We start from the raw sequence: 23975 nt of genomic DNA, 5'->3' as shown, positions 1-23975 counted from the left end.
TAGCATTACTCGAGGTAACACGCGCGCGCAAAAGATACAAAAGATTCCTTTTTGAATTTGGGACTTTAAAATGAAAAAAATAGAATCTAAAGTGGAACCGCTTACTAGCATCTCGACACCTACCTGATCGTATTCATAAGACGTCAACAATTACAAAAAAAAAAATAAATAAATAATAAAAATGTTCCCTTGGACATAATAAATTTGTGTCTACTGGCAACTACAGTAATTAAGTAAACAGGTTAGTTTTTAAAATAATAACAAAGGTTGTGTCAAAAAAGAACGAAAACAGTCTTGTGCCATATAATCTATAAGGACCAAATAAGTATTATTAAATTTTAAATATTACAACATTTAACCCCATGCATTTCAGAAAATTGTATGTATTTTTAATAATGTAATTTCAATTTTGACTTTCCATGGGAATTTTTTTCAAAAATGGTTTTAACGTGTAAAAAATATACACGTTTATAAATACAAACAGAAAAAGAACAGAGGATAAAATAACATCCGAAACGGGTTGATTTTAAAAACGTACATCATAGGAAACAATAAACATGTAATCATTTAATATATATTAAGAGAGTTCATTTCTACTTTAATATTTAAAAAAATAATGTGGTGCCACAAAATACAACAATTTTTTTTAAAAAGAAAATAATATATTCTATGAAAATTTTATTCATTAAAACAATTCGACTTGGAGAGAATTTAATTAAAAATATATTAACAAAGATTAATTAGATTAAAGTCTTTCAAAAGATTTGGGGTAAAAAAGATTATATTGCATTTAGATAAAATTAATAAATTCACTTCATTTAATTCTTACCTAATTGTTTTGTAACACAATATCATATAGTAGATTATAACAAGATAAACATTTTTTTAAACACTTAAATACAACAATATGTAGTTAACTTGACCCAACGTATTTAGTTTCAAAAATCTACGGGAATGCCTCATTGAAGGTGGATTTGGCTGTTTCACCTAACTTCATATTCTTCAATTTCCAAGATGCTACTCCGAGGCATTTCACGTGATTAGGAACCATGGAGTTGTAAGGAAATAACCAAATTTTTTCTCAAAAGGGAAAATATTGCTTCATCTGGATCTACTTCAGGATTGGGCTTAGTATTTTCTCTTATTACATTAAGTAAACAATCCTACTGTGTGTTTTTACTTCAGTCTTTTATCTTTTTACCCAGATTTCTCAAAAAGTACTAAAAATACAGTTCTGACTCCTATTTTATTCCAGTTTCCTAAGCCAGATTTACACCTTAATTAGGGTCCCAAGAATTACAAGACTTGCTTAACTTTACCGAAGGTGCAGAAATTAGGCGAAATCTTTCGTCAGCTGACAATCGCCGATGAAAAAATTCCAAACCTATATTTATATGAACAAACATTCTTTATTTTCACAAACAGAATTTTTCCTGACAATCTGTTATTCTTCGTGAATCACTCTATACATCAGACTAATTTTAGCGTGCATTTCGGCTGATAATAATTTTAAACCTCCACTTTCATATTTCTTACTTTCCAAATTAAAAAGACCTAGAGATAATTGATGATTTTTATTATATTTTCTAGGATTTAAGTAATTATTTCTTTCTTTAATAGTGAAATAAAAAATCCAAGCTTTTTTAAGATAGAATATAGTAGAAAAGAAAAAATTTATATATAAATCTTACGGTAAATAGAGAAAAGGAATACTAAATAAACAAACAGCTTAATTTACCATTAAAGAACAAGCTACTAAGTATTGCCATTATTAACACCTACATTGAATACAACTTTAGGGATCAGCAAATAACTGAATAATTCAATTATTTAGAGCCTCCCCCGCACGGAATGTGACAAACTACACTTCAGAGAGATTTTCACATAAAAGAGGTACAAGAAGAAATTCAGAAAAATATCTAAGTCCTATAATACCTATAATAAATTGATTCAGAACCAATTAGCAGCTAAGGAAGTATTAAACGTAGACTAACATTAAATTGGTACATAATGCAAAAACTTCAATTCATCGTTGTCCAAGTTGTATTGAAAGTTTCATATTGCTTTTATAGTATATTGAATTATAGAGTAAAAGAGTTAAATATTATAGAATAAATATTCAATTTCTACAGAACAGTACATAATACTTTAAATATGTAATACCTTACGGTGGTTCCGGAGGCTAAATAGAAAAAAAAGAAAGTACCTTTTTCATTGTTTAGGTGAAAGTGTAGTTGATTTTGGAGTTCATCACTTTGGTATACATTCGTTTGATCCACCTTTTGTCTTCCATTCTTTTTATGTATTCGTAGAATTTGAGTTTTCGTCAGACGACAGTTGAGCGAATGTTTTCTACGTGTTCATATATTCTTTGTGTAGGCATTCTTCTGTAGCCTTCATCTGTTTTCAACGGTCCATATACTATTCTTAGTACTTTCTTATTTATTTTCTGAAAGTTCTTTGGTTCTATATTTAGTGAGAGTTTTTCTGATCCATAGAGTATTACTGATCTGATGACTGTGGTGCAATGCTTCAGTTTGGCTTTTCTTAAAAGGTTTTTCTTGTTGTCCAGGTTTCTGACTGTGTTCATAACATCTTTATTTTAACAGATTTTCTTTGTTACGAAAGAGCGGGCATCAACGGTCATTAGCCCGGTAGAAGTTGGTAACGTATGAAAAGATGCCATGCCTGACCGGGATTCGAACCCGGAACTTCAATAAGAAATGCCTAGACGATACCTTCTCAGCCACGGAACTCGGCTGAGTAAACCTTAAAAGATTTGTTTATTCAAATAACTGACTTAATTTTACATTTATAAATCATAAAATATTTTAAATAACTTTTTGCTAATAAAAATCTTTAAAAAAAATCAAAAATAATTAAAGAAATATTTTTAAAATATCAAGAGTTGATAATGAATTTAATATGATGTTAAAAAAAAAGGAAAAATGTACAGATCTCCCAAAAGATTAATAATTTTATTTCTGCATTATTATTATTTAAATGTAACTCAAAGTTTATATACCAAACATTCATACACGAGTGGTAAGCGTGTTTATTAAGTGATTAATTACGACTTACATCAAACTAATATATTCTACTGATCTTATGTTTGCATAAAATTATTATCTTATCTTAATTATATAATTTAACTTAAAATCATAAATGACACAAAACTGTCGTAAAAATTCTTACGTAAATTATTTTTAATATGTAATATTATTAAATAATTTGTAGTTTAATAAATCTATTAAACTGGTTTTATGGTATTTGGGAAGGGGCCGAGAACTACAACATCAATAAAATTTTACTTGTACCTGAAGGTAGAATGCATTTTTAAATAGGACAGGTAAAATATCGAATTATTTAAATTTTTGTTAAGTTAAAGGTTAGGGTGGTTATGATGGCTAATGAACCAACCATATCATGAGAAACTGCCGAATAACGAAAACATTTTTATTTTTGTAAATGGTCATATGATTCTTTAGTATATACTGGAACCATGCACACTTGCAAATCAGTTATATGCAAAAGTTACAACAATTAACTACACTTTCCGTGCTACATCCTTCCCAATTAGTTTGAAATTAAATAACTCGCTTTATAATTCCGATTAAAAATCGAAAATGTGTGGAAACATCTGAAAACCTACGCAGTTTTATTTCATTACTGACATTTGTCTTCAGAAATACAAACAAAAGTACCATTTTAACCAAATTTTTATTTTAATCGATTTTATACTAAAAAAAAAATGTTTAAATGATCTCTATTTTCTGCTAAATAACTTCTCTCATTGTTTAATAAATTCTCTCATTGGAGTCCATAAACCCTAAAGTTGGGATTTATGACTAATAAGTTTTTTCAGTTACCAATTATTTTTAAAGTATTCACTTTATTTCTGACAGAATGGTTACGTTTGTTTTAAAATTATAACACTGGAGAGTTTATATTGGTAAGGTAAATACAAAAAATGTATATAATTATTAAAAGTAACCATTATTACGACGGGGATGAAGTGATATCTGAAAAAAATTACTTAAAAATAAATTTTCTACGGGTAGAAAAAAATACCAGTATTGTAACGATCACAGAATACCAAATACTTGCCATTATAAACACTTTACCACACGACAAAGCACTGGTTAATATTTTTTCTTGCAAGGATTAAATATTCAGATTAGCCCGGTGAAAACTGGTAGCCTATGAGAAGATGCCGTGCCTGACCGGGATTCAAACCCGGGACTTCTGCAAGAAATGCCGAGATGCTACCTTCTGAGCCATGGAACTCGGCTGGATAAATCTTAAAAGATTTGTTTATTCAAATAAATAACTTAATTTTACACTACAAAAATGGCAGGCCTATGGCCCGCCGCGAAAATGTTACAAGGTTTACGTTTCATTACACATGATTCCGTTAAAATTTTTTCCCAGCTGTAACTAAATAGCGTTCATGAATTTAGCGTACTAACAACAAAAACCGTTAAACGAAAAGCTTCAAAATTCTGAACATTTTTAGCTGTTTCTTGAGTTGTGATTTTTTAACATAACACTAACCCCAATGTTTTCCTTTTTTAGCCCCGAAACACAAATATAATTTTAGATAAATCGTTCGTTCCCAACCACCGTGTCAAAAAAAATTGGAGAAAAGACCGAATCCCGGCGGATGGGGCAGGGTTTCAGGAACGGCATAGCTGGGCCCGGTTACCCCCCTCTGAAGTTAGAGGCACGCAAATTAAAATAAGAAGATCCAGAACCGGCGGGCCGACCTGCCATGCTTGACCTACTGCCGGCAGTCGGGGAGATCCGTTAGAGTCGCAAGAACACGCCAGTGGACTGAATCATACTTGACTGCAGATCCGGTCCTGAGGTGTAGGAAAAAAAATCACTCTTGTAAAGAAGTACAAATCGTTCGAACGAATGAATCTTTCGTGTGCTGCGCGCAGCTGCCCGGCGCACCACGTGGTTCGCTCTGCGCCAATAGCAGCTAAAATAATAATTTGAGCACAAACATCAAACAAACTTACGCATCATTCTTTTTTTATGGGAAAGATTTATAAACAATTAAAATATTTTAAATAGCGTTTGGCTAATAAAAAAACCTATAAAAAATCAGACTAAAAGAAATATTTTAAAAATGAGTCGATAATGAATTTAATATGCTATTAGAGGAAACGAAAAATGCACAGATTTTCCAAAAGATTAATAATTTTATTTCTACATTTTTATTAGCACTCACTACTCGCACGTAATTAAATGTTATCATTTTTGTTCATCTGCAGCGTAATAGTAGCTGTTTTCAATTACAACAAACATTTTTTTATTCAGTTTATCAAAACGTACATGCCTATCTTTTTAAATATTCTAGAACAAAACGATTATTACTTGAATCACAAAAACTGGAAAACTGCTGATCCAAAGAATTAAAAATTTTACAGCGACAATAAAACATTTCCATGATAAGGAAATAGGCCATATAACTACCAATTTTCATCAATTTTACGCAGAATTAGAATCATTTTAAAAGTTAAAAAGGATTAAAGTTAAAAAGTAATCCAAAAAAATACTTTAATCTTTCTTGAACTTTTTGAAGACAAATTCCAGCAATGAAAAAAAAAACAGGAAAAAGATTGGGGAATAAATTATTTAAGTAACGATTTTTGAAGCGAAGCTTCTTAATTCAGGCTTCGGGATGGGGAGTCAACTGAGAAAAAACGAGCGTCACGAAAAAGTGTCACGCGCTAGTTGATACACAGTTCATTCAAGAATCGTTTCAAAGAATGATACTGTTACTCTTTTGTGAATATGGTTTATGGTCACGCTCGTATTTAATTATTTCAATCAAAGATTGGATTTAACCGTTAACTGATTTAACAGATTGGATTTCATTGTTTGTTCATACTTCTAATTAATAAAAAATTATATCATATGTATAGATTGCGTATACGTTAGTTTGCACCATTAATAAGTCATGTAATATTACGTAAGAAGCTTCGCTTCCGTAGCGTATCGACGCATACTCGTTTTGATTTTTTTTTTTACCGTTATAATGAATCGATTTGTTTAGCATCAAATTCATCGGCTTCAAACCGTGACTAATTAGCCATTATTAGTGCATGTTCACTTTCTCCTTGACTTAACTTTGGTTTTATGAATGTTTTATCGAAAACAACGAATACATATCTTATTAACATATATACATTAATTATTAAATATCAATAAAATATTATTGTAATTGATTATTTTAATAAATTTTTTGGTTTGCTTTTAAATTTTTATTTTTCAATAAAATTCAGTATCAAATAGAGTAGAAACTCAATTGATGATTCCTATTGTTTCTTTAATTTACACTCCAACTATTAACGCACATATGATATAAATTTCGCATCAGTGTTAGAAATGACCTTGTTCATAAATAACATATTAACCGCTATATAATAATAATAATAGTTACATCGAAGTTGTTTTTAATGCTGAAACATCGGTAGCTGTAAAACTTCCGATAGGTTATTACATTACCTACGCGTCAAAATGATTGACTGATTGACATGTTATTACGGAAGTTTTCGGGTATCTAAGACAAATTTCTTGATTCAGGGACGGTAGGCAGCTGTATCTAATAATGATGATGATGGACGAATTTCTTCTTGTAATGAATAAACTTATAACTTATTACACCCAAAATATTTTAATACCAAAATATTCTAATACCATGGGTGAAATATATCTAGGGCCAAAATGCGCTATTAATATGAACCCAATAACAAAATGGTGGTAAAAAGTTTCTTTTTAGATAAAAATCCAAAGGAAAATCAACAAAAAATTCTCATTTTTGAGTATTTTTTAATAATAAAAAACCAAAACAATTACCATTTCAGGTTCAAAAACCTGAAATCTTTAGTAAATTTTATATGATAAAATTTCCAATAATTGTAAAAAACAAGTAGAATGTCTTTTCAAACTGAAATCAGTTAACCACTGCAATCTTACACAGATGGTGTGTAAGTATATTTGAAGAGAAGTCAGGATTTGAAGAATTTCTTACTGAATAACTCTTTTTTAAGTAAACATTTTTATTATTTTATGGAAATAAGGTTACATATATTCTTTCAAAAAATTTACATTAGAAAGATTACAAATAATTAAACATAGCAATCTTGATGGCCAATCCCAAAATTTGTTTCGTTGTCCAATCAGCGACAGATAATTCATTACTAATCAAATTTTACAGTAAATACACGTTAAAGTGAATTAATTCAGCTTACAGTAATTCAAAAGTGTCTATTCCACATCACTCCGTCCGAAAACCCAATAAAAAAATCAGAAATATTTTGATATGAATGGAGAAATAAAACAAAAATAATTTAATTCAGTAATTATTGCAATTATTTACTATTTAAATAATCAAAACATTACTGTTAATTAGTCAAGGTTAGCGACCGAAGCGAGCGTAAGTTTGATTAGATGATATTTATAATATCCATCTGTGACAGATGGATTGGATGTAAAGAGAGAGCAGGCCTTGAATGGATAACGCCCGAAAACACTATAAGCTATATGTAAGCTGTATGATGGGGTAGTGGAATGGTATGGTTTGGCTACTGAAATTCTTCAGACGAAAGAAATAGAGTTTCGTGACTGGAGCAGGGAACAGCAAATATAAAAGAAAAGGAAGAGAAAGACCGAGACCCGGCTATTAGGGAGGATCTGGGAACGGCATAGCCGGAGTTGGTTTCCCTCCCTGCTGGCATGAGGTAGGCAAGAAGCAAGACCGAGTCCCGGTTACCTTGACGGGGCCCGGGAACGGCTTAGCCGGGCCCGGTTTCCCTGCCTCAGTGATCTGAAGCAGGCGAATGAGGTGAATAAAATATCTGCCCCCCCCCCCCCCCGAGTTGCGTATTACTTGAATCCCGATCCGACCCAGGGGAGCAGGAAAAAAATTGTATTTATATTTATAATTATAAGCATAATGTTTATACTTTTAATATGTAAAATTGGTTATATGGAGAATGTTTAAAATGAACGATATAAAACAGCATGTTAGTGTGTTTTCTCTAATGTATTACGTTATTTTTATTCAGTTTTACTGATGTTTTATTCATCAATTATTATAAAGATGCTATATTAAGTAATTATTACGTGAAAAAATGCGAAAAAAGTGGTGGGGGCGTAAAACGAAAAAGTACCAAAAGATTATATCAAAGAGGCTGTACAAAAATTATGAAGACAAAGAACTTTTACTATACATTACAGAGTTGATGACGAAACAATACCTATATTTCTGAACCCAATTTATATTATCCAGAAACCGCTTTAATATTATTTAAAAGCATCGCTGAATTAAAAGAAAATACAATCATTCCAAAAAATTTAAATATTGTATCAGATGGATCATCTAACTGATAATAGAATTTTTGGTTAATACGTAGAAACAATGAAAATGACTGTAAAACGTCCTGCAGATGTTTGTGAGATTATGAGAATACACGGAAAGTTTCGTTATTCATGTTTCCTTTCGATACATTTAGCATTAGGGTGCAATTGATTAGGATGAAAATGAAATCGATACAAATACATTAAACGCACAATTTAGATGAAGTTTCGTATTCATAGAACTCGTATTTGAAATTTCCAAAATAAAACATTTATATTTAGTTTTCGTTTGATTACAAACACTTAATAAAAAAAATAAAACAATTGTGATATCATTGAAAGAATCCATGTTCTGGTAATAGGAATAATTCTAATTTCATCATAAAATAATACTATTAAATTTAGCCTTATTGAATTCTGTTGTTAAATAAACTATATTTATCAGTAGTCCAAGGTTGAACATTTTACTACAAACATAATACACAAAAAAGAAAAGCAAATAACAAAGAAAAAGTTATTTAGAACTAAATTTCTTTAAGGTAAAAAATTAATATTAAATTCGGTGGAGAAGTTAATCATTTTTGCCAATAATAATAATAATATATGTTATTGTTGGCTTGAGTAGTGCATCATCGAGATTTAATTGCAGTAGTAATTTTGGCAATAAAATAATCAAAAATTCTCTTATTAGAACTTTAATTTATATCAGAATTAGTCAATCGGAACAGGGTGCCAGGAGACTAAACAACATTATAGTTGTGAATCCAACGTCAATTTTTTTCTTTGTTAAAGTATATATAAATCGTAGAAGTTTTTTTTTAAATAATTTAAACACTAAAAAGGACATATGTTATCATTACTAAAACTTACTTAATTTTTTTTTTTGACAGAATAGATGGAGACCAGAAAATTTTCTCTAGATGCTCCATAAAAGAAAAAAACTGTTAGTAAATCAACTGTGTAATCAGATCCCAATGATTACAAAAGAAACTAAAATCCATCATCAGTTAGTTTTTATATAAAAAAATAACTGTCATGACACACAAAAAAATAGATTAAAAAAGTTTAATATTATAATTTGGTAAACCGAAAAATAGATAAATTTAAATACACATATAGCTCAAGAATAAAAAAATAATGTAATTTTATAAATATATATATATATTACATACACAAATTTATACTCGTACACTCATTCTATACATCTACATTATATAGTTACGATGTAAATCTATACCCTATTATACGAAAATAATGTAACTCGAAACTTGGGCGGGATTTTAAAGAGTTTCCAGCTAAATAGAAGATAAATAAATTTATTCTGCTGCAAAATTAACTTAAATCCAAATCCCAGCCCAATGGCTTTCAGCCATTAAAATAGTTTTCCTTGTGTTTTTTTACCGACTTATCGAAGAAAAGTATTACTTTCGGTCGCACGGGGGTACTGAGGGGTGACACACACTCACACAGCGTGTGTGTGTGTGTGTGTGTGTGTGTGTGTGTGTGTGTGTGTGTGTTTATATAAGGAAACTTCAATTTAAGTGAATGGTAATTTCATACTCCTAATACCTCAAAACGTACAGAAACTTAATTTACCCCCCTCCCACACACCATACGACAAAAAGTAACGCCATATTTTTCTTCGAAAAGTCGCTAAAAATTCCACTGAAAAATGTACAACTAATAAAAAGTTACCTAAGATTTTTTTTTTTTTTTTGGGGGGGGGAGGTGAATAATGATGAAGCTTTATTTTAATATTATTATTAAAAGTTTAAATAAACTAAGTTTTTTAAAAGTTTAAAAAATTCAAAACATTGATATTTTTAAACTCTGATCGAATCTCCCAACCCCATATTCCCTCCAAGGTATTTTTTTTAGATCACTTGCACAATTAAAATGCCTAGGAAGACATAAAAAATCGCTTAAAAATATGCAATAAATAAAAAGACAGCGTTTTTCAATTTTTGGGGAAGGGAATTTTTTTTAAATGGTAAGATAAACAAGTACCAATATATTGAGTTTAATAAAAAGGGGGATTTATGTTTGAAAAACTTTGAGAAAATTGTACCCCAAAAAAACTATCTATCCTACCCCCTGCAGATATTAAAGCAGATATCTAAACTTTTACCAACAAATTGCCTCATATACACCAGTCTTTGAGAAAATTTCATCAAAATCGGTTTATGGAGTCAAAAGTTATTAAGAGTTACTAAAAATTATTAAGAGATGCCAACATACATACGTACGAACATTACCCACAACCTTTTATTGTTTTTTGCGTTTCTGGATCATGAACATTGAGAAACGCAAAAAAAGCTTATATCGCATTTTTTGACTGATTACCTTCCTTTCCTTCTTGCAGCATAGCTCTACAGCAGTGGTTTCCAAAATGGGGTACACCAAAGAAGTAGTATAAACAATAAATAATTTGATTACACACGCACGTGCGCGCGCGCGCGCACACATATATATATATTATTTTATAATACATAGGGTACAACTTATAATAAGGTTCGTCTTAGGGGTACGCGAACAAAAACGTTTGGAGATCGTTGCTCTAAAGTTATTATACCAGGAAAGTAAAAGTCCTATTAACTAACCAATTATGTTCGAGTGTGTAACTGATAAAGCCTCCCGTGATATGGGTACGATTGCTGATAGTAGGCAGTATCGTGAAAGAAAGAACTAATCAACAATTCTTTAACCGAAAATTTGAACAGTGTCGTTCACTGTTCCTGACAAACTGTAAAAATAATTTAACTTCAAAAAGTATTTTAATGTTGATATAAAATGAATATTACCAGAAAGCCACCTCGTGTATTTCTCGTATTCTTGTGTACTGAATCTGCTCAGTGAATTTCTAATTTTTACTACAATTTTATCCTTTTACAGATAAAAACAATTATTAAACACGCTAGTTACTATTATTATTGTTGTTTTGTTATCACTATTATGTTTATAAAATATATTTCAATTGTTTTCATAATAAATTAACATATTTTATTTCTATTAGTAAGAAAACAAACATTTTCGATGTTATATTTGCAAGTTTTAGATTTACGAGAATCTTTATTGTTCAAAATCACTGCATTCACCGGATATCCAAATAAATAAACTAAAATTACTTATTATTAATATTATTATATACATAATATTTCCTGCCGATCTCCGTGCCGAGATAGCGTCTCGGCATTTCGGGCGGAAGTCCCGAGTTTGAATCCCGGTCAAGCACCGCATCTTTACATACGCTACCAATTTCCACCGGGCTAATGATCATAGCTGTTGACGCTCGCTCTTTCACAACAAAAAAATATATATTTCCTGATATTAGGTACTATTTGTTTCGATACAAAAGACGGAATATTTTGTTTGATTTATTCTTTTTTAAGAGCAGAATAAAATGTTTAGTAAGTAAATTCTAATTATAATATTACATGTAATATTCATGTAATAATATTACATGAATATTAATAATTAAATAAAACTTTGATTAGAAACCATTAAATTCAATTTTAATTCTATACATGAAATAATGTTACCTAATGACTTATAATGAAATGATACGTTTTTAAAAATAACGTGTTTATTTACTGGTACATGAATTTTTTTTTAACGTACAATGATATGTAAGAGATCATAGTCGTAGTTGCAAATCGCAAGAAATATAGAATCGTTAAAGAGGACGGCAAAAGAAGAATATTAAAAGGAAAGAAATTAACAACGATGTGAATGGTTGACAATTTAGAAAGAATTGATGTACATAAAACAAAATAAGACATATGACAATGGGTGGATGACATCAAGTGTAGGGAAAAATATGGAAGGATAGAGAAGGTAGATTTGGATAAAGAAGCAAGGTTGCTTCCAACTCGACGAAATGTCAAAACGTATTTATAATATTTTAGTGTTTAGATTTTAATGGTAAAAAATATTCAGAAAAAAGTTTGACCTCGCCGCAAAATATTCAAACTCCTGCCAGTTATCGAACTTACTTAACAACAAAAATAAATTTTAACGATTACCATTATATCATCGTTATGATAAAATTTAATACCAAATATTGATAAAAAAACTTTTTTTTAAAACATCATTCAAAACAATAATTTGTAAACAGATTTCAATACAATGTAATTATAATACCGCAACGGATAAGAAATTGAATGAGAAAAATCAAAACGGGTATTTTCTCTCATCAAAAAAAAAAATCTTACATTTATAGCAAACTAGAATGGAAATATAGTAAGAATTCAAAAATGTATTTGGAAGATCCAACCGGTCGGTCAAGCGCTTACTAACATGTAAAGGTACAACAGAATCTACTCGTTTGTTACATAATCTATGTGTAATTCTCGACTTTTGGTAATAAAAACTATGTCAGATATTTCGCAAGATATTAACTATTGATACTCTAATTCAACGTAAACTGAATTAAGCTGTACAGGTTCATTAATTAAACAAAGTTATTTAAGTATCATACTGTATAAATAAATTACAATAAACATGAAACCATTATTATGGTATAAAAATTAAGCAAATAAGTATTCTTCAATACGTAAAGATAATAAATAATATGTTTATTAAATAAATAAAACGAAAAAAGAAAGCATATTATTAAAATAAAAACATGTACTTACTAGTTTTTTTCTTATTTTCACAAGACTATGATAAATAACACGAAAACAACTTTCCAATGCACGTCTTCAAGTGATTTACAATACAAACAATAAAATGAAATATTGCGTTAAATAATTTTCCGATTGAAAATGTATTTAACACGACCGATAAATATATACAATAAACAAAAACAATACCTAAATTTAGTTTAAAATAAATACAAACATAAAAAAAATAAAAACAAACTAACAGACACTCCACGCCGGTGGCTGTCTACGCAGACGCGATACACAGCGACTGAGGGTGATCAGCTGATGGAAATGTATTAAAAGCGCATGCGCGAACTCTACCGCATGGTTTTATTATTATACAAAACAATGTGATCGCTTATATAGACATAGGTTTCCTAATAAAATAGTGATGCTTCTTTTTTTTTACCTGTTGCATTCATTAGATGAAGTCCTTATGTCACGATATTTGAATATAACCGTATTTAGAAGCAAACAATAAGAAGAGCAATTAAATTTAATATTTATTTTTTTATTATATATTGATGTTTAATTTATTATAATTTTAATCCTCGTATTTAATCACATAAAAAGTAAAAATTGTTAAATAAATAGAAATGCCAGTTAATCATTATAAAGTGGTTTTTCAACTAAACAAATAACAGTACAATTAAATAAAAAAAAAATGTTCTATAAAATAATTCTTATACTCCAGCATTTCAAGCATTTTATCTGGACACAAAATAATTTCTGCATTAATTAATTCAAATGTAAAAGGAAGTTAATTTATTTAACAACTTATATGCAGTTGTTATTTATATTTAATATACTTTAACTTCAAACCGCTCGAGTGATTTTCATGTAGGTATTCATAAATAAATAAGGCATTCTTTCTGTTTTAAATCTGCGAGTGATTTACACAGTACAGAGTGTTTCAAAGCTATGCAACCAAATTCAAAGAAATGATCGTTTGTACAAAAATAAAGAAAAGCTTGTTAAAAAGATTATTTTTTTCTACAAAAGTTTAAAATTTTACAATTGTAAACGTAAACCAATAATGTTTTCGTAAATATTCTTTAAGTACATAAATATATTTTAATTACGTAAATATTATTTTAATTATGTAATCAAAATATATTTTAATTATGTAATCAAAATTTCGTAGTTTTATTAATTTTTAAATCAAGGAATTGAATTAATAATATCAATAAATTACCTTCTGCGAACGTTTTTCTGTTATCAACGCATCACTCGAGAACCAACCGAAAGGTTACTTTCAAATTTTTAGGATACATTCGTGTTATCCCAGGGAAGGTTTTAAACCGTAGATCGAGACTCTAGCCCCTAGGGACTGAAATTGTGAATTAAAGATATTCAAAAAAAGAAAAAATTAATCCTTTTACTTATTATATTTATTTTATCATGGCAGCAGAAATAATGAAGCAAAATGACTAATTCTTTCTTCTTTAATGAATATCTGTAAATTATGTAATATTTACAATACTACAGTGTTAATACTATTCTGTCTTTTGTAACTTAGTTTTTTTTTCAAGTATTTGTAAAGTCTGAATATTCTTTCTTCGTCGTTTCCTCTTCTCTTTTCTTTTTTTGTATATAACGTCCGCTTTCATTATTCATTTTTCTTTTTCCTTCCTTCCATGTGAATAACGAACGCGTCGAGGGTACAGGGGGCGGAGCCACATGGCAAGTACTTATATAAATATCAGTTATTTTTTTTTTTATGCGAGTAGGCCAACGCAAATATCACTTCTTTCTATAGGCCAGTCATATTAGATTTTTACGTGCCAAAATTAACTTCCGTTAGATAAGACATGTAAAAAATAGGAAAACTTCCGTAGAATTGAATGAACTACTTTTCCGCACCCATCATTTTTCCGCATCAATTTCAAAATGGCGCCCAAAGTTCACAGAAAACAGTTTTTTTCGTTTTAAAGAAAAATTAGACGTTTTAAAAAAAAAGGTTTTAAATATGTGTTGTGGAATTTCTTGAAAAAAAATTAAGCTCTGCTCGATGTCAATTGATCAACAAATAAAATAGTTATTGCAAAAAAAACCGCTAAAAATATCGTTTTCTTCCCAATTATTAATATCTTTAAAATGAAAAAAGAGTTTATGACAAAACTTCCAGAACATGTAGTCCTTGGCGAGTAGAATAATTATCTTTTTTGACTTTTGCAAAATATTCGATAGTTTTTGCAAAATTGGTTTTCGAAAAAAAGACGTTTTCTTAAAATTTGAATAACTCATATTGTAATGCACCTGCGTGGCCCATCCGGGGCTTAAACGTTTCTTTAAGAGTTGCCCTAACCTGTGGAAATAGTGCGCGTATTCCAATACAATTACAAATATAAACCCAACCAAAACATCAACTTTTTTTTCGGCTCGAAAGCTTCAATTATTTTTTTAAAGTTGGAATTTCATTGAAATGGCATTATTGCCATTCGATAACTGCCATTTTTCTACGAATTTAAAAAAAAATTCTCTACAACCTACTGGAGCCAAGATAATTATTTTTTCAAAAAATTTCTACGACCTCATTTGTCAATATTAAGGTCTGAAATTTACACACGTTGTACTCGAATACTTGTACTTCAATATAAAAATTATTCCGCAGCGATCGATTTCGTTTTCTTCACTGTAAGTTAAATTATGTTGGACCCCGTAAAATGCTTATTCCATTTGGCAGTTGATGTGCGTGGTGGAGGGAGATAAAATTCGACTTTGCGTCCTTAGTTAGTCTGTCAACCAACGAGTCGAAGTCTCTCTCCGCTTTTTCGAAATTGGTTAGATGTAATGTTTCAGTCCCATACAGGATTATTGGTCTTACTACAGTTGTATAATGTCTCAGTTTCGCGGCCTTGGAGAGATTCTTCTTATTGTAGATGTCTTTGATAATAAATCTATGTTTCTCCAGTTTTTACTTTTTATTTATATATTTTTTTTTCTTGATGAATTAAGTCGCCAGAGAGTGGTACATAGGAATATGGAAATTTATAGCGTATGAAAAATGACATGCCTGAACGGGATTCGAACATGGGATCCGGGATGAAAGGCCGACCCACTCCGCCATGGAGATCGACGATTTAAAGAAGATTTCATCAGATAAAATGTTAACATTAAAAAAAAATTCTTTATTTATTTTTCATCGTCGCATTGCACGTATATTTTTTAAAGTTTTTCAGGTCTACATTGAATTTTATGGTCCATCATATCGATTGTGTGATAAATTTTTGTTTATAGAAATGTGTTATCCGTGACCATTTGAATCTTTTTCAGAATAGTCCTACCTTTTTCAGAATAGCAATCCTATGACTACGATCATCGAAATACCATTTCTTTAATATGGGGAAAATTCTAAAGGCGGTGATTATCTTAAGAGTATTTTTAATATTTTGGATATAGAATTCTCTATGGAAGATATGCAGCAAGAAGTAGCCTTTACGGTTAGTCTTCCTCAATTACCCACCGGGTTGGTCTAGTGGTGAACGCGTCTTCCCAAATCAGCTGATTTGGAAGTCGAGAGTTCCAGCGTTCAAGTCTTGGTAAAGACAGTTATTTTTACACGGATTTGAATACCAGATTGTGGACACCGGTGTTCTTTGGTGGTTAGATTTCAATTAACCACACATCTCAGGAATAGTCGAACTGTAACTGTACAAGACTACACTTCATTTACACGCACACTATCATCCTCTTAGGTATTATCTGAAAAGTAATTACCGGAGGCTAAACAGGAAAAAAAAGAAAAGTCTTCCTCAATGGCAACAGCAATTTTCTCTAGATTTCGAATGCAGGAAAATAAAGAAGTGACTGTGTGATTTGACGACAGATTTCACTGCTTGTCCGACCTAATTCTGTTAATAAATATTTCCAATAAATCAGTAGAATGTATCTTGTAGGTGTGTGTTGAGTGGTCGATATGTATTAGTAGAGTGTCTGAGTGTGGGTATGTAGTCGCGTATCCTCAGGACAAACAGCAAATGATATTAATGATGAAGATAGAGTGCTGTCTAAATAACGACATATTCGCCAGTGGTACTGGGAATGCTTTTCATTTTAGATTATTTAAATGAACACTGGCTGAATTTCGCTGACGAAACTGCTTTGATCGATGATTACATATCTTGCATCATTAACTCTAATGGATACTTGGCAAATATTCTCATTAAATAGACATGATTTCGGTTCATAGGCAACAGGTTAGCTTGTGAATGAAACTAAAATTCAATGGTTTAATGTACGAATAATTTAGACTTGTTCGACAAAAAGGGTTATTTTAATCGGTTTTAACATCGATTCGTAATTTGAGCAGGGATCAGCATATCGGTAACGTACGTAAAAAGCTCTCCAGAGTGATTTTTCTCCTAAAGAAACTTAGAAGGTGAGCTCAGTCAAAGGTATTTGGTGGCGTATTGGATGATTTTCATCAGTATTTTAACAACAGAATGTTTTCCATTCAATATATTTTTATTTCAGAAAAGTCAATGATTCAGACAGTGGGAGCCATTCTCCGACTTTAGGACTGTATACAATGTTTGTTTACACTTTGATATCCTCCAGTATATGAACGCTAACAGTTCAAACTTTAAAACCAGAGATAAGTTAATACTCGCAAAAACTAAGAACAATAATTGTGAAAAGTCCAACTAATTTTTTAACCACGATTTTACCGATCTGATGGTTCCCGTCTGAGCCTTGTTTACAGGTTATTGTTATTTTTTTTACGATCTGCATTTTTTTTAGGCTGAATTTATGGTAGATTTAATAATGTGTTAGTACATTATTTTGTTTTAAATAACATAATTATTTTATATTATCTACCCAGCTACTGGAAGAAAAATTGCTAATGGTAGCTTTCTGGAGCCACTTCATATAAAGTGAGCTGTCATATAAATCTTAAATTAGTTTCAGTATTCTGACCCGAAAATTAAAATTTCTGTATCAATAAATATATGTATAAAAAAAACCAGTAATTATTTTTGAATTAATTATAACCTCTTATTATGGGTTTTCAAACTGAATCTACTACGATTGCAGTATTTGTAATTAATTGTGGCTAGTTTAATTTTTGTTAATTCTTTTTAAAGTATGGAAAATTATAAATTATGTAAATTTTGCCATTTTACCATTACTTTTTACCATTTTATGACTATTTTTTTATTTTTTATTATCACAACTTTGTACATACTACTCAGGTATTTCAACAAGTAATATGGATGATATGTTTTTTAATAAAATAATCTATTCCAAAACCAACTGATCAAGAAGCAAAACCTACACCAGCTGGAGGCAAGTTCTGTAAGGAAATAAGAATATGATTATAATGTTGGCCTAAGGTAGTACTGGATTATCCCAAACTCCTGTACCCGGCAATTGCAGTGAGGCAGTAGAGTTTCAAGGCCCCTACATACTATGATATAAATTTTTTAACTGTTAGCTATTAAACATCTTCTTATGCTGTTTTAATTTTCTAATTTTTAAAGCATGAAGTTTTATAGCAAAATATTTTTAATATTAGATGTAAACTATATTCCATGCTTAATTATAAAAAAAAAACTATATATGTTCTGAAAACAATTTTTTTTTTAAATACACACAAGTGATTTCAAAAACTGAATTATTACTACAAATTTATTTCCATTCATAAAAATGATTAAAAATAATCAAAATTATGAACTAACTTAAAAGAAAAAAATTATACATAAGAAAAGAAAGTTTTATAGTTTTTATGGCATTTTTTAATGATAGCAACAAACTAAAAAATGATTTACATAAATTAAGTATGTATAATTATCGTAATGGTTATAAAAAATCTGACATAAGACAACATTTATACCCAAAAATGGTATACCCATTATTAAGAATAACAAACATACCCTGCCAGGCTTACTAAGGAGAGGAATTAATTTAATTAAGTGGTCTCCTGTTGTCTTCTTCATTGAATCAAATACATTGTTGCACTAGCATGCCTATCCCAGTAAAATGCAGACAATATTCTTCATCTCTCCAAATGATCTCTGTTCATCTCACACTAGTTAAATAATAAATATCATTACTCTCTGATTAACCGCTTCTTGAACTTCAAACTTTTTACATGTAACAGAGTTATAAGAAAAGTTGTCACATAATGTAATGTAAAGGAAAAAATGAATACCTCTTTTTTGTAGGAAACAATCATTACACTCTATTCTGAGGGAAAATGGTTACAAATTTTTAATTCATATCAAAATACATTAGAAGTTGGTAAGGCAAAATAGTTGGTTTGTGTCTATGATACAGAAAAGAGCTGATCAGACATTGCCCACCACTCCAAATTAGATTACATTGATCGATTGATCTGTTTCCTCTCATAAGAATCATTTATCAATAGGCACATACCAGCAATAGAAATTTATTACAAGTACCTCTTTCCATTAATCTAAAAATGTATGAAAATAATAAAAAATGGCTTTAGCCAAATGTGAAACTGAAAAGAAAGTACAATTTTTTACGCCCAATGATTATTTATTAACATATATAGAATGTTATCCACATAATAATCTAACTTAGTTAAATACTAAAGATACCTCCTTAAACTAATCACAAAAAAATCATTAAAATTCACCCAAGAGTGTATCTTTTGGCTTAGAATAAAGATATACAGAGTGAACATAAATAATTCAGCACATTATAAAATTTAATAAAAAATCAACACAGCAATGTCATCCACGTTGATTTTTTCAAACATTAGTGTAGGTACAAGTCAAGAAGGCGAAGTTCATATTTGTGGAGGAAGACAGCACTGTTGTTTTGTTTGGCTATAGACAGAGGTGGAGGTATAACACAACAGTACAGTCTGGGCTTAGTCCTACTGAAAAAAGTGACTTGCTTGTTTTTACACTTCCTGAATTGAAAACCTATAGATTTTGTAATTTACCTTAGTGTTTCCCTACTAGCAGTAAAATTCAGTTCCTGTGACAAAGATTGTGTAATTTTCACATAGTAGGTATTTTCTTATAGAATTTGAAATATTTAAGAAATTCTCTTCTAATAATAACACACCTGTCGAAATAATCTATTTTGTATTTATTATGAGGAGTATATATTTTTTACTTTGGTGTTTGAATTTGCGAACCACTAGTCTCTGCTTCATATCCAATTTTCCTGATGTTAATTACTATAGACCAGCTTAAGTTATCATTCTACATGCATGTTCTGTCACTTTCACATGAGGTACTAATAATCCATTTTTTCCTTTGTCTATGAACTTAATAACATTAAATACGAGACAATACACTTGACTGTGAAGAAGTTTTTCACATTCACTTGTCATCTTAACATGACTACTTTTAAGTAACAACTGTTGCAATTTCCAATGAAAAGAACAGAGAATATTTATTTTTCTTCCTCCCATCTCTGAGGAAATTACAGATTGAGAAAATTTCAGAGAGGCGCAGCTAAATCGAATCGTCATGTGAGTTTAGAACTTACAATACTGCAGCTGACAATTGTGAAGAATTTGCATTGAAATTGTTGTATTGCACAAGTGCCTAAAACTTCATCCATACAAAGTTCAGTTGGTCTATGCAATTGAAGATAACGATAAACCACACTGTTACAATTTTGCTGTGGACATTCTTGACAAGGTAAACGAAGATAATACGTTTTTAGAAAAAGTAATTTTCTCTGACAAAGTTACATTCCATGTTTCTGGTCATATTAATTGTTATAATTGTCGAATTTGGGGTAGCAAGAACCTTCATGCCATTCGACAAACCCAACGTTAACGTCTGAAAATTAATGTTTCATGTTTGGTTGTGTTGACTGCTTATGAAGTGATTGGACCATTCCTCTTTGCCGAGCCAACGGCTACTAGCGCTAGTTAACTAGAGATGTTACAGTAGTAAATTGAGCATTGGCAAACCAGTGTTTACTTTCAGTAAGATGGCCTACTACCAAATAGTGATTCACATGTTAGGGACTACCTACGTGAACAATTTACTCAATGTTGAATTGGCCATGATGGACCAATTCCCTGGCCACCTCAATCCCCTGAACTGATATCTCTCTTTGGGAGTTTGTCAAAGACAGGGTGTACGTAACAAAGATTGTCAACATCAAAAACTAAAAAGAAGAATCCCAGGTGTAATTAATGGAATAACTCCAGATATTCTTGTAACATGTGATGTGAAATTGAATATCGTCTAGTCATTTTACACGACATAAGAGGTGCCCATGTAGATTTTGTTTGATGTTAATTTGTATGTAAACAAGAGAGTTTGAAATTCCCTGTTCAACAATAAAACATGCATGTAAGTACATCGCTTTTTTATTTTTTTATTAGCACTTAAAATGCGCTGAATAATTTATGATTATCTGTATAATACAAAAAAATTACTGAAAAGAAAAAATTCATAAATCAATAACTTAAAATAAACCTAACTGTAAAATATAATTTTTTGAATTAAATATAGATAAAAACCATATACCTCAATTATTTTTATTTCAATATATTCATAATACATTAATTAAACATTGCACCACATTAACTACTAAATAGACTGTACTCCTAATCTTAACTTTTGTTTTTTTTTTTGACGGATTTACAATCCTACAAATACCAGTTAAGTTATGGTAACTATTTATGACATGGTCTATAAATTCAAATAAAAATTAATGTACATAAAAAATGTTTTTAATCTGTACTTAGAAGAGAGAAATGATATTACATTTCTCTATGAAATTATTTAACCTTGTCTTCTATACGTATGTCATCCCCCTAACTTCAGTATATTTCAGAGCTTCTAAAAAGGTCACTATTAAAAAAATGTAGCTATAAAAACAAAATGTATTAATTTGTTAAAAGTAATTATTATTTTTCATATCTATTTCAATGTAAATAAAATAAAATAATTGTAATATTTAAAATTTTTGTATTTTTATTTAAAATTTAGTCTAAGTATTGCATATATTTGTTATTTGGAATAATCATAACAGGTGTAGGTAAATTGATGAGACCCAAGTCATTCCTGAAAATTACAAAACCATTTTCAAAAATAATATGCATGCATGCCAGCTTCACTACAGAAAGCGATGAGTGAAATAGCTTCATCCAAACACCAGTTTATGGAATGGCGACACATAACATCTCTGAAAACAGAAAAGAGATTCAAAACTACCATCTCAACATGAAAATTCATGTTCATTGTTTTTTAAGATAAGAAAGGAGTTTCGCTGCTTGACTTCTTGCCACTTGGTGAGACTATAAATGCTTCCCTTTATTGTGATACTCTGAAAAACTGCACTGTGGTACTCATAACATGCTCACCTGCAGACTGCTGGTGAAACTCAAAATCTGATTGAACAATTTACCCCAACTTACAATTTTGACTTTGTGCTAAGTGACTACCACTTGTTTCTCCATCTCAAGTGATCCCTTGCTCAGCACTACAATGATGATGTCAATGTGAAAAATGCCTTACAGCAGTGGTTACCTTCACTGGTAGGAAGTTCTTTGAGGAAGGAATTAAAAAACTGATTACAAGATATACCTTAATAATGGATGAAATTTGTAGAAAAACAGTTTAAAGTATACTCTTCTATGTAGTAATAAAACTATACTTTTGAAAATTAAGTATACTTTTTAATAAGACAACAATACTTACTTTCTGGATATGCCTTGTATTATTTACACAAGGCATATCTAAGATATTATTACAAGGATTACATTTTGTTCCCCAGCAAAATGAGGTGATATTCAGTTCTAAATGACACCAGTATATTCACCACAGGAACTTACTATATGATATAATGATCATCATTCCTCATAAAATAAGAAACTGTGCTGGTACTTCTTATTCCTCAGGTGCTTTACATGCATCATGAAAGATCAGGTAAAATAGTATAAAGCAATAAATTAATTACTGTTTGTTATGAAACAGTACGTTACCTCTACTCTGTAAAGTGAATGCATAAAACAAAAATTTATAGTGAATGCTCTGTAAAAAAATGATAATTATCAAATGAAACCAACCATTCATGAACTCAATTAGATTTTTAAAGCATGGCTTAAAAAACTGATGGGCACCTGCCCATCAGTGAGAAAATTAGTTCAAAATGTGCCTATTTTTGAACTAATTTTCTCAGTCTTTAGATTTCTTTTAGTAACCAGAGAGACTACCTATTATTTTCTAGGCCATTCCATTTACTTATAAGAAAAAAAAATATTTTTATCCAGCTACACTAGCAAGAATATTATGTGTTTCAGGTGGTAAATTTGTTAGTTCTGCTCCTGTAACACCACAAGAGATGCACTGATTTTCATGAAATAACTATCAAACAATTTCTCAATTTTATAAATGATATTCAGTAACAATAATTATTTATTTTAGCAAGTTCAGGCTAATCGTCCAATTAAAGTTAATAATAAAAAATTAATTTTGTAGAATGTAAAAAAACCCTGATTGGGATTCAAACTCAAAAACCTACTAAATGAAAGGCAGAGACAAAAACAAAACATTTTACAGACAAAAAAGATAAAAATAAAACCTCAATGATAAATAATAAAGACCACTGGAACCATCACTATGAAATCATCTTCCTGTTTTCTACGTCTTATGTAAACACACTAATACACATAACTATGCAACTTATGTAAAGTTACATTAAGTGAATTTATTCCACTCCCTTTAATAACCAAATAATTGATGAAAAATCTTGACAAATAGTCACACACACACAATTTATATAAAACTAACATTGAGGTCCAATTTGTAATATATTAATAAGTGTAATATTAATATATATATATATATTTTTTAATATATTAATATTTTTTATATCTTAATCTAGCATGACAGCTAAATACCATATTTTTTTAATAAATGTTCCATTTTTATCCTAGTGTTATTTACAAGACCACAAATTTTTAAAATATCCAAAGGGAACCAAGAAAAAGTTATTCCATGAAAATTACTTAAGCGA

At 29.9% G+C, this 23975-nt stretch overlaps 1 protein-coding gene across 2 annotated transcripts in view; it reads right to left on the bottom strand.

Moving 5' to 3' along the window:
• LOC142318137 (uncharacterized) overlaps positions 1 to 13268 on the bottom strand; it is a 598310-nt gene extending 585042 nt beyond the window's left edge. For both annotated transcript variants that reach the window (XM_075354676.1, XM_075354678.1), the window contains exon 1: positions 13005 to 13268. The gene's annotated coding sequence lies outside the window, so the exon portion shown is untranslated. The remainder of the gene's footprint in view (positions 1 to 13004) is intronic.
• Positions 13269 to 23975: the final 10707 nt, after the last annotated feature.

This window comes from Lycorma delicatula, chromosome 1 (assembly GCF_047948215.1).
Source record: "Lycorma delicatula isolate Av1 chromosome 1, ASM4794821v1, whole genome shotgun sequence".
Lineage (NCBI taxonomy): Eukaryota > Metazoa > Arthropoda > Insecta > Hemiptera > Fulgoridae > Lycorma > Lycorma delicatula.
Note: the sequence above shows the minus strand (reverse complement) of the source record. Positions and strands in the feature narration are given on the sequence as shown.